This window comes from Acipenser ruthenus, chromosome 6 (genome assembly GCF_902713425.1).
Source record: "Acipenser ruthenus chromosome 6, fAciRut3.2 maternal haplotype, whole genome shotgun sequence".
Classification (NCBI taxonomy): Eukaryota; Metazoa; Chordata; class Actinopteri; order Acipenseriformes; family Acipenseridae; genus Acipenser; species Acipenser ruthenus.
In genome coordinates this window covers 41,487,021-41,500,464 of record NC_081194.1, presented here as the reverse complement: position 1 = coordinate 41,500,464, position 13,444 = coordinate 41,487,021, and positions in this window count along the sequence as shown.

Sequence of the window (13,444 nt, the reverse complement as noted above, 5' to 3'; positions counted from 1 at the left end):
CGTCCTGGATAAGGGCGTCTGCTAAGAAATAAATAATAATAATAATAATAATAATAATAAAATACATTTCTGTTCATATGTAATTCATGGTGAATTGCAGACACGGAATTAAATTATAAGAATTAGAAGTGTATTCATCATAAATTCCTATTTTATCATGCTGATAAATTAGTTCATACGTAATTCATCATGAATTACAGACATTTATTTTAAAGTGTTACATAAATAAATGAATTAATCAATATAAAATTGATTTAAAAATTATGGATTATGGGTTAGAGAGCGCTCTGGAGAAAATGTTCTATCGAGAATCAATGGAGCAGTGTATTTTTGTAGATTTTTGCTATGTTGAAAAATGCATTAAACATTTGAAGTAAATTTAACTTTTTCTCAACGTCTCTTGAACAAGGAGTTTGTGATCCCTATTGTGGTGCTTTTTACAGCATTAAAGAGAGCCATGAACTCCCCAACCTCGACCTGGACAATATCTGGATCTATTTTAGTTGAGAACCGCTCTTTCTACACAGCTTCCCAGATGAAGGCATCTAAAAGTACCGATAGTTATAAGTGCTTCATCTCAGGATGGGTAAACCCGATTGTCTGGGGTTTAGACAAGAAGAGGTTCTATGTTATCAAGGTCAAGGTAGGGAATGTTCTTGTTAGGAACACGACTGTATCACTGGCTCAAACAACATGACAAAACACGACATTTACCATAAAAAGATTAAATCAGACAGCAAGTACAGTTGTTCTGTTTACTCCTTTTTCTTTCAGTGTTGAAATACAGATTCATATTTGCACAATGCAGATATTCAGTTATGAAAACTCAGCAACTGACAATGATGAACAAACTGCGATCCTAGGTCTCTTCCCCCCAGTACGGAACACTTACTGTAACAAAACAAGTAATGTCTTTAGTAATTATACATTCGCGAAATTCGAATCTACACTATTAAAAACATAGAACAGTATAGCTAATAATTAATGACTGTGCTGATTCAAATTTAAATCCACAGATTAATTATTATTATTATTATTATTATTATTATTATTAGTATTATTATTATTAGCATCACACACTTAAAATACATTACCCTTTTGCTGTAGACATGTATGTTTATGAAACATTTCAATACAATTAAAATGACTACATTTATTTACATTATAATTGTTATTATTATTATTATTATTGTACCGCCTCGCTCAGTAAATTGTCATTCAAAATCCAGCGTCTTGGATTCTGTTCACGATGAAGGATTTTTTTTCTAAAGGACGAGAATCACCAACCCACTTAAGTGTAATCCTGTTTAAGTGTATATTTTTTTAAGAAAAAAAAAACGGCTATACATTAAGCGTGTTAAACTACAGTGCCGTTATAGTAAGAGTAACAGAGTTTCTTGTTTAAACCCGATTTTGAGGGGTATGTTTTCTCATTCGTTTCAAAACCGATCGGGACGCCATTTAGCATGCTTGGTGTCCGTGTCACGGATAATTTTTTTTGGTATAGATTGAAAATCCGTTCGGTAGTTTTAAAGTTACAGAATGGCGTAAAAATTAGTTTTTACAAATTATTCAGACAATTTTTGCGCTCAAATGACTAAAAAATGGCGTTAATGAGGAGTGACTTTTTGTGGAATCAACAAAATCAATCAAGTAATTACTGAGAGAGTTGGGGTTTCTTCACGCATGCGTGGTTAGTTCTTTCCTAATTATGAAAATGCGCCTGCGCACTTCGGTCAAATGTTAGAACATTCGGTCGCCCATTGATTCTCTTGTTAACTTATGTCTGAGCCGAGCTGAGGAGTGATCCAGAGTGTATAACTGCAGGCCGGAGACCAGCTACACAGTACCTCTCTTCTACAAAGCAAAGGCACATTGAAAAACAAAGTAATAACAAACTAGAAACCTGTAATGAAAAATAATAGACTTATCAATTGTTTATCCTAGTGTAAGCAGAAATATAAAGCTGAATAACGTATAGCAGCAACGCATGTTTATGACCGCATTTGTTATGTTTTATTTGTATAATTTAAGAGAATCGGTGATGTAGGTTACTTACCGTAACCTTGGTTCCCTGAAAGAGAAGACGATCACCAACAAACATTATATATGGGAGATGCCTGCCCATTGGGTAGGTATCACGGAGCTCTCTATACCAGAGCTGCCGATAGGCCCCTTCCTGGGATGATGCACTCGGTCCCGACCACCGAGGGATTAAAACTGTCATCCTGAGGAAGCCATTTCTCTTTTTCCATCGAACCCATGAGGGCGACGGATGCGACCTCGCAGTTGGTGGTGGTATTCTCTTTCAGGGAACCAGGGTTACGGTAAGTAAAGTAACGTTCCCTTTCAATTCGAAGATGACCACCAACGAACATTATGTATGGGATAATGTATGCCAGAGCCGTCGCGAGTGAGAAGGAACGGCAGCATATGAGGGATGCATCAGAACCGCATAACCCAATGGTTAGCGGTGTGAGCTTACACCCTCAAGGACCCTTGTGCCTACAGTAGGCAAGGCAGGGTCTACCACATTAAGACACTAGAACCTGGAGAAAGTATGTGGCGTAGTCCAGCTAGCCGCAGTACAAATATCAGACAGCGAGGCCCCTCTGAAGAGGGCCCAAGATTTAGCCAACCCTCTAGTGGAGTATGCGGCTACCCTACCAGGTAGGGGCAAGCCAGCACCATCATCCACAGTCGAGACTGTGTCCACAATCCAATGTGACAGACGCTGCTTTGAAGGGCTGTGCTAGGGTCCATGTCCCATGACAAACAAAGAGCTGGTCAGACTGACACAGAGCTCTTGTCCTATCCACATAGCATCTCAATGCCTGCACTGGGCAGAGAAAATTCAATCTCTCATCCTCCGTTGAAGCAAACGGTGGTGGATGGAAGGACTGATTAATGTGGAAGGCTGTGATCACCTTGGGGAGGAAAGCAGGGTTGGTGCGCAGAGACACCCTGCTGCCATCCTCCCAAATACGGAGGAGCTGTGCACAGACAGAGCCTGCAGCTCACTGACCAGCTTATCAGAGGTGATAGCCAATAGGAATGCTGTCTTCATAGTCAGGTACTTCAACTCTATGGAGTGTATGGGCTCAAACAGGGCCTTCGTGAGAGCCTCCAGTACAATATTAAGGCTCCATTCGGGGAGAACAGTCCTCCTCGGAGGGTGTAATCGCCGCACACCTTTAAGAAATTGGGTAGCCAAGAAATGCACACCCAGAGACACAGAATCTACAGGGCATGGCATGTACAAATAGCCGCTAAATACACCTTCAAAGTGGAAGGTGACCTACCAGCATCAAGCAATTCTTGCAGAAACTGTAAGATGACTGGCATAGGGCAAGATATTGGGTCATGGCTTCCAGCCAGACACCAAACTTGGAAATACCTCCACTCATAGGTATACAAAGACCTACTGGAGTCTGCCCTAGCACTCTGCAACGTACCCACAACCGCATCTGATAGCCCTAGGGCTAACCAGTGGTCCCTTTCAGGGGCCAGACCCATAGCCGGAACCTGCCCGGTTACGGGTGCCAAAGAGTGCCTGTGACAGGATGGACGTAGTGGTGACGTCATGCCAGAAGCAGGAAGGAGAACAAACAAGTAGGTACTGCAGGCAAAAGACGCTGCGGGTCAGTTTATTTTCAAACAAAAATAAATAAAATATTTAAACAAAAACACTTTGCTCACAGAGCGAAAAAAAAAGATTTAAACAAAAACAAAATCTCAAACACAAAGCACAGGTCAGGCTGGGCAATCGCCTTAACTGATCATGTATATATATATTTTTACTCTCCTCTCTTGCTCTCGTTCCTCATCTCGAACACCCCACCCCGAGTGCCGAGAGCTGCAGGCTTTTATATTAGTGACCGAGGGATTCTAATGTGATTCTAAAATTTCTAATGTGGACGGGGCTTCTCATCCAGGCTGCTAAACAAAACAATAACAAACGGCGCTTCGCCGTCATATATACAATAAATAAATCATAACACAAACAAATACAATAATAATAATAATACAACAATAAAACAAATGCAAAACAATAAACTGCACAGGGGCGGACGGGTACCCCATTCTATAAATAAATAAACAAATACATGTACAGGGCTCTCGTCTGACTGAGGAGATCCATGTGCAGTGGGATCTCCCAGGGCTGGCCGTGTAACAGCTGGCACTGGGTTGAAAACCAGATTCTCGTGGGCCACTTGGGGGCCACTAGGAGAACTGACGCTTCCTCCAACTGGGCCTTTTCGGGAGCAGCGGTATAGGCGGGAAAGCGTACAAACACGCTTTGGGCCATTCATGCGCTACGCCATCTACGCCAAATGGACCGCCTAAGCGGTGAAGGAAGTACCACAGGGGACAATGTGTCATCTCTGCCGAGAGAGATCGACCTGCGCCTTCCTGAACCGTTCCCAAATGCTCTCCACTACCCGAGGGTGGAGTCACCACTCTGACGGATGCGGACCCTTCCTGGAGAGGAGGTTCGCTGTCGAGTTCACCACTCCAGAAATGTGCGTTGTTAATAGCCTGAAGGCCATGCAATGCAACCCAGGGGACCGTAGGCCACCCTGGTGGTTGACATACACCACCACTGTCATGTTGTCTGTCCGGATCAACACATGTGTACCCCTCAGCACCGGGAGGAAGTGGTGGAGAGCAAGGGAGACCGCTTGCAACTCCTGCATGTTTATGTGCAGGGATGTCCAGCAGTCCGGCCAGGATCTGCGTACTCCTCTGCCTTCCTAGACCGCCCCCCAACCCCAGTTGGAGGTGCCTGTCGTCACCACTTGGCGGTTTAACACTACTCCCATTTGCACACCCTCGCCAGGTGAGAGGTCGTCCTCCACCAGCGTTGGGCTGTCGAGCACACGTGAGACACGGCGAGCCGACGGTGTCTGTCGCGTTTGGTATTGAGGTGGAACACACTGAGCCATGCTTGTATGGTGAGGTCCAGCCTCGCCAAATGCTCTGTCACGACCGCCGTGTGGGCCACTGCTCCCTCTCATGAATGGGAATGTGAAAGTACACATCCCGTAAGTCCACGGTGGTGAACCAGTCGCCCAGCCGAACGGACTGGAGAATGTGACGGTGTGTCAGCATCTGGAACCTCCTTTCTTTTAAGAACCTGATGAGGAGCCTCAGGTTTAGGATGGGGCAAAAGCCGCCTTCTTTTTTGGGTACCAGAAAATACCTTGAGTAGTACCCCTCTCCGTGGGAGGTGGGGTCTATGAGACGAATGGCTCGCTTGCACAGCAAGACGTCCACTTCCTTCTGAAGTACCGAGGCCTGGAGAGGGTCTGTCACGAAAGTATTCTTGATACCTCGAAAGGGAGGAGGTCCCAAGCGGAACTGAAGCGCGTAACCGTTTTGCACGGTGGTGAGCACCCAGGTGTCCGAGGTGCAAGCGTGCCAGTACTGCAGCTGTTGTGCCGAAAAGGGGGTCTGAGGCCACCAGCCTTCAGGGGCCCTGCTCGGGCTGCTGAGGTTGCGGCGGAGCAGTTTGAGGTGGCTGTCTAGGGCGCTGACCCTGGAAATACCTCCTGGGATGCTGGTGTGTGGGCTGGCCACGTCCTGCGTTCCCTCTGCCTGCCAGGTTGGCCCGCTTGTTTGATGCTGGTGTGCCCTGTAGGCGATGCCTTAGGTCACCCAGCAGAGCCGTGGGGACTGGAACTGTCCTGGTGACAGTCTGTGGCTGAGGAGCTCGCCAGCAGTTCGACCTGCCCCACGTGGAAGCGTGGGGAGGGAGCAACGTCGCCACCTGCCGGGACGCCTCGCGTTCCTGGTGGGATCTCTGTAAAATCTCCTCCACGGCTGGCCCAAAGGTATGTCCTGGCAATATAGGCGCATCTAGCAGCGTGGCCTTATCCGCATCAGGAACTCTGGCTTGTGACAGCCATAGCTGTCTACGAGCCACAGTCAAGCTAGCCAGGATCCGGCCAAGAGCTTGCCCTTGGAGACCGGAGATCTGAAGCAGTGTGCTGGACAGGAGACATAGCTCCGTGGCCACCAGCTCAGGGAGAGGGAGTCTCGCATAGTATACCGTCCAAATAGGCCGTGAGCACACTTGCCGTGTTTGACAGGTGTATGAGAGTTCTTAATAATTTAAGAAAATGGACACTGTAAGCTATAAACGGGAGTTACACATTACTGTACTGTGCAAGTTATTCCTTCTGCAGATGTGCACTCTCTAGTAATAATATTATGTGTGTGTCTGTCGTAGGCCCGATTTTTACCTGACAATGTCCCGTCTTTTTAGGCTTTGTCAGCTCTTACTGTAACTGTAACAGGGCGAGGAGCCCTGTACATGTATTTGTTTATTGTAGAACAGGGTACCCCTCCGCCCCTGTGCAATTTATTATTTTGTATTTGTTTTGTTATATTATTATTATTATTATTATTATTATAACAGTAGCAGTGTGAGTAGTGGTTAGGGCTCTGGACTCTTGACCAGAGGGTCGAGGGTTCAGTCCCAGGTGGGGGACACTGCTGCTGTACCCTTGAGCAAGGTACTTTACCTAGATTGCTCCAGTAAAAACCCAACTGTATAAATGAGTAATTGTATGTAAAAAATATTGTGATATCTGTATAATGTGATATCTTGTAACAATTGTAAGTCGCCCTGGATAAGGGTATCTGCTAAGAAATAAATAATAATAAAATGTATTTTTAAATGTGACGGCGGTGCCGTATGTTTTGTTATTGTTTTACAGCGTGGATGGGAAGCCCCATCCGCATTAGAAAACCCTTGCAGAATGTGGGCAAGGGATTATCAGATAATTGATAGCTAGTTAATCCCTCGGTCACTAATATAAAAGCCTGCAATTCTCCCTGCTCGGTGTGGGTGTTCAAAAGTGGAGAACGAGAACGAGAACAAGAACGAGAACGAGGTGTACGATCAGTGCCATCAGTGAATGCTACTGCCCAGCCTGATTATAGTATTTTGTGTTTTGTTATTTTGTTCTATTTAAAACCTTTATTTAGCTCTGTGAGCAAGTGTTTTTGTTTGAATATTTTATTTATTTTTGTTTGTTAAAAATAAACAGTGCACGCCACGCCTTTGCACCTGCAGTACTGCCTGTGTTTCCCTTCCTGCATTCTAGCCTGATGTCAGCACTCGGTATCCTGTCACAGTCACTTAAAACATAGTTTTTTGTTTTTAATTTATTTATAACCACAACATACGGATGGGGATGCCTATTTCAATTACATGTTTTGTCCCAGTAGCTATTATTGTTATGTGTGTTGTTAATATTTTTAACTATTCCCAAAGTTAACATTGTTTCCCAAATTATACATCATTAAATGTATACGTGTGTTCTTGTTTTTTATTATTAAAAAATATTATTTGTAATACATGCAATAAAATAGCTTTTCCTCGCATATTTATTTTGGTGCTTGTTCTTACTATTGGGTAAAAAAAATGATCTTATTGTCTTTGTAATTTAATTTCGACACAAGCATAGCTATTACATTACACAGTAGCAATTCAATAATATCAAATTCTGAGATTCTATTTTATTACTGATTACTGCTGCAAGTCTAGTCCTTTTTCGGCCTAAAAAACTGCATCTTCTCTCTTTGATTTCCATTTTCCATCTCGCTCTATCTCTATCTCTATGCTATCCTCGTGTACAATCTGCAAACCAGGCCCTTCCTGTATGAAAACATTACATGTTGTAGCGTTTCGCAGGAGGCAGAAAACAGAGAGACGCTGGTTCCTTTTTCAAATCCTTTCTCTTTATTTATTTCTCTGGACACTCTCTCAGCACCCAGACCTATGAGGCACTGTTCAGGAAAAAAATCATTTAATGGTCATTCATATTGGTTCACTGGCATATGCATTGGTTCAGTGGCATATGTATTGGTTTACCATGGCATATGTATTGGTTTGCTGGCATTTGTATTGGTTCTGTCACAGACGGTTCTGGCACGTCCCTTTTGTACTATAAGTCATTAGATCATTTTGCATGGAAGGCCTCGGTTGCAAGGGTGTGCGGTTCTTTGATGGACCCAGATTCAGTTAAAATGTGTTTGCCAACTGACGATGGGAATGAAAATGCAGAGATGGGAGCCCAGCTAACAAGATTTAAGTTTTTGCAGGTATCAGGCTTTTAAAGACTGTCACCCACACCTGTGAGCAGAAACTGACCCAAGACTGTCACAGCTACTGGAAGCAGGCTGATCTTTGGGATACAAATTGAACATTTGTGAAACTGCAACAAATATTATAATGACTGTAATGTGTTTTAAAGAATATACAACCATTAGAAAATATTATTAGCAGATCTGTGTAAGGCCTGTGTGAAGTTCATTGCATTGAAGCTCAGACTGACCTGCTGAAAGTTCCAAACCTCCCTTATCAGGCAAAAGCATCTTTTTTTAATTAGACTCAGAGTCTCAAAACATTCTGATCCAGCGAAAGCAGAATGGCAGAATCTATGGAGCACAGTAATATGCCGGAAGCAATCGAACTAGGTTTGATTATAGCAAGAAAAAACAAAAGTATTTAAATAAATAAAAAACCTAATATAAAAACATTAAGTAAATGTATGAGCAGTCCTAAGTTTTAATATTCAAGGTTGCATTTGCTGCTAATTAAAATGAAGTAAAATAGAATTACAGTTTGTAAGAGATTGCTATGTTGACGTATCTGAATTAGAACTACATGTTATAAAATAATTTAAAGTATGAACTGTAACTCTAAAAAGTAAACTTGCTGAAGGGATACAACTAATTAATTCTCACCTGCTTGTAGTACAGGCAGTGTTGAAGATGACTCATTGCTTTTGGCCGATGAAGCAGGGATTTTTAATGGTCAGCGATTTAAAAGCCAAGATCATCTCTATAATGAGCGATCTCATTCATATTAACGAATGGAAATACCTTTTGGATAACAGAAGATAGGAGATTATCTTACGATAATCATTTTCTATATACATAACAGAAATGAATTAGAACCTGGCAGGAAGAGATGGGAATGGAAAGCGTAGGATGTGTTAATACGTTACGTTAGATATTGGTTTGAAATAATGAGTATTGAAAAATGTTTACGATAGTGTTTCATATTAATCAACCCTAAAATTGACACAAAGCAAAGGTTGTCTTACAACCTGCTTAACTGGATTTTGTATGAACAGTGAAGAAGGTCAGACTTAGTTCAGTCACTGTAGCACTATGGCATTCTGGTATATTAATGCTAGCCTGTATTTAGATATAAATAACTGGACCTTCCATTAAAATCTTGAAAGATTTATCAATGGAGTAAAATAATATTACAATTTCTAGGAGCAACTGTTATACTGAAGTAACTTAATTAGAAGTACATGTTATAATGCTATTTAAAGATAAACTGTTGAAAGAACATAGTAAAAGTTTATCATAACAGAAGCATGGCGTTGACAATATTGCAACCATATTGTTGACACGTTTGTGATAATGTTCATTTCATTTAATCGATTTAAGAATTAGTTCAGTTTCTCCTTCAAAAAATAAAGCTTAGTCTTTGGCACCTCAAAGAAGGATTCGGTGTTGGCTCTTAAAAGCGGGATTTGCCAACCTTAAATGATAACAAACGGAAGGTGCTTTAAGAAAGACAGGATTATGTATCTCATTATATTATAAGAAAATAATGAGAGCTGAGCTATAAAAATTAGGATGTAAGCGTTCTTTTGTATTATCTGAAAAAAACCGGTCCAGGTGTCTCTTGAATCGGCCAAAAAATGACTTCATGCGGTGAATTTGTTAAAGTGCTTACAGTGGAGTTTCATATTAATTAAAACACTGGCCTTGGCAAGTAAACAGGGTGTCTGAATCCTGCTTGTGCAGGGGGATTTTTAGAAACCGAGAGAGAGGTCAAGCTTGGTCCAAGCATGGTACCAGTTAATAGAAGGCTATTATATTTAACATGTTTTATTATATCTTGAATTTAAATGAAAATAACTGGACTTGTCACTGTATGTTTAGTGGTCTTATTCAAAGGCTTATAATAAACTCCTACACTCTTTGTCAAATACTTTGTTAACACACATTTGTATATGAAGTGTGGAGGTGGAATTTATATTTTCCGAATATTTGTGTCTCTAACATTTAATGCTTAATCAGCAGGGAGCATTTGCGTTCATAATCTGCTTAGCTACAGTAATTTTGTATCAAAATAACTATAAAGTTTATATTTGAAGTTTTATGCTAAGCTGAAGCAAATTTCAGAAGGAACATTTTGTGGCTTTCTTTACACAAGTAAACCAGACACCTCCATCCTGTCACAAACTCAGGAGTCACAAGAAGATGTCTGGGCAGACAGCCAAAAGTAACATGTGTCTAGTTTAGATACAAAGAGAGATGGAAGTAAGTTTGTATGTGCGAGTAAGGTGTGAGCTAACAGGGTGATCACCTCAATGACTGGATATTGAACAAGAAGATGGGAGGCCCATGATGTTTGTGTATAAATATATGTGTTTTTATTAATTAAGTATTTGCTTAATTAATAAAAGTATAAAGTTTTCATTTTATTTCATATATAGAATATTGCTTTGGCTTAGGACTCAGGGCGCAGTTCCGCTTAAATTTGTCTGTAAGATGTGTTTCTACTTCTGCAAAATCATAGCATGCTCCGGCAGCAAAAGGTTAGACAACAGAAACTAGGTAGGGAACAAGGCTAAACCACATAAATATGTGCTCACTTGCACATAATACTAAACTGTTCAGAATGAGGAAATAAGTCTTGGAAAAACAATCCCTTATATGGAAACCCCCTGAACCGTCTATGTGACGTAAGTGACTGTATAACTGTTGTGTTTTTCCTGATTTCATCGAGTCAGACTTGTTTTGAATGCATTTGCTGGCTTCCTTTGCGCATCGTATTAAAGGTTGTTGTAAGATCACTGCTCCTGGGTTCCTGTGTCGAGTCCTTTCAAATACCTACTACAGAAGTTAAATTGACACATTGACAACACACTGAAAAGCTAACATAATATGCGGCTAAGAGTGACATATATTTTTTTGACCCATGTTAATATCATTAAATAGATCTGGTGTTACATATTAAAAACACCTCTCATATATACACATATACTTGTATTGTATTTGGTAACAAGGACCCTATGAAATCCAGCTCACCTAATTTTTAGGGAAAGGAGGGGTGGAAAATAGTGAGCCATGAGCTCACATTCAGTTAATTTTGAAAACAGAGTTGACTGGATCCTTCTAGAAAATATCATTAACTCAAAGATAGGAACTGTCAAGGCAGACTGACGGGCATTGACGGGCATTGTCAATCGCTTTCTCACAATAAAAATTGCTGTAAAAACCCACATAAACCGGAGCAGGAATTGTGCTTGTGGCTCACAAGATTTCAGCAGTCAACATTCCCGTTCTTCTGACTTAATATCATGTAATCTCCAGCAGAAAGGCCGTACAAAACATAGACCCGCCAAACACGCACACAAACACAAAAACACACACAAAATGTACATTTATGGACTACTTCAACACTAGAACCGCCGCGGTTTTACTCTTACCAACAATAGCCGACGGCAGTCATTATCATGGTACATTTTAAACATCATTAAAATGAAAGACAAACCTATCAGATACAACTCAAAAGTTTTATTCAAGCACATCATATCAAACATTTGTACAGCTGAAACGCCGTATTTAAATGAACAATAGAAAAGCGGTTATTTTCTAACTTACCACATATAAAGCACTACTTCAAAAATGAAAAACTATAATAAAATAAACATTTCAAAAGAAACTAGTGTGTAAACAGGTTTATGTACATACAAAACTGTACAAACAAAAGTAATTTTTAATTTAAAAAGAAAGTAACATGATTTCTCTTGCATGTGTGTCACTCCCAGCACAGAATCCAGGTTGAGCTGCTGCAGCCTGCACCTTTGCAGTTTTCTCATCGAAATGTTTCTGCTGAAGTGCTGTGGCTAGCTTCAAGGTGAAATCTTTATTCAAAATAAAAACATGTATTGTAAAAGGTGGTTCTAGTGTTAATGAAATGTAGCTTTTAGATGTTGCACAAACACACAAATATAAATTCTAAGTAGTAAAAGTTGTACTTAGTAGAAATTATATTTTATATAATTTTGTGTGTTTGTGTGTGTGTGTTGGAAAGGTAACCAGACAAACAAGTAACTAATGCGCGGTGTAATTCACAATGTACGCGACAACACGTGAATTAATTTCTCTTGTTAAATGTTTTTATCTTCATGGCAACACATGAAGCTCTCCCCATGATATTCAGTCGTTCTTTTCCTACCCAGCAAACAATTTAACATTATCTGAATGTTACAAGAACGTTACTCGTAACTTACCAGGGGGCCGTTTCCCGATAACGATAGAACTTGAGGTTTCAAGATCACGCTCACTATGGATCGCAGCTGAGTTCGATCGATCTTCACGTGCGTTTCCCGAAACACATTGTTAAACTACATCTTAAAAATTACCCTAAAGTGCATCGTAGAAGGTACTGTCCCAGCAAAGGTGCTGAAAAGGATGAAGAGTCAATCACAACTTAATCGATTTGTTAAATATGTTCTCCGTTATTGTAATAAGTGGCCTACAATTAAAACCTGTGTGGAGTGGAATCGACAGAACCACAATCACAGCACAACATTTGGCTAGAGTGAAGTGTAGTCCCCCACTCAACTTGTCAATGCATCTGAACCTCATTTTCCACACACCAAAGGTATGTTCAATGATGCATCTAGTGAGGCGATGCATGTTGCTGAATCTTTCCTCAGCAGCATTGCGGGGATGCAGAATAGGAGTGAGGAGATACAGTCATAACGGGTATCCACTGTCCCCCAACAACCAGCCGTCACCAAACTGCCCGTTCTTTGCTGCCTGGGACCATATAATTGGACCATATGAAGGCATCGTGGGTACCACTCGGCCACTTTGCCACAATGTCCGTGATAACACCCTCGTGATTGAATAACTTGGACATTGATTGCTGAGTAGCCTTTTCTGCTGACGCACATAGGCTCATCTATCCATGGGGTTATTATGGGAATTAGTATACCATCAATTGCCCCAATTACCTGTGGGATGTTTGCAATGGAATGGAATCCTCTGTGCGTGTTATGAACGTCTGCCTGTGTTCTCGGGAACCTAATGTACTCAGGTGCGTGCCTAACAAGCGCTGTCGTTACTGCTTGGACGCACCGTGATACAGACGCTTTGCTGAGTCCCAGCCCATCGCCTATGGTTTGGAGAAAGCTACCTGTGGCATAGTACTGCAATGAACACAGCAATTGCACAGCTGGAGTTAGTGCATAATTGCGCTCAGTGCTCCTCCTCAAATCCGGTGTGAGTAACTCCAATAAAGTTAGGATTTCATTCAGTGGAAGCCGGTATCTTCTAATGATTTCTCTGTCACTAAGTATATCTAACAGGTTTAAATTTGTTCTTATGTTGGCAT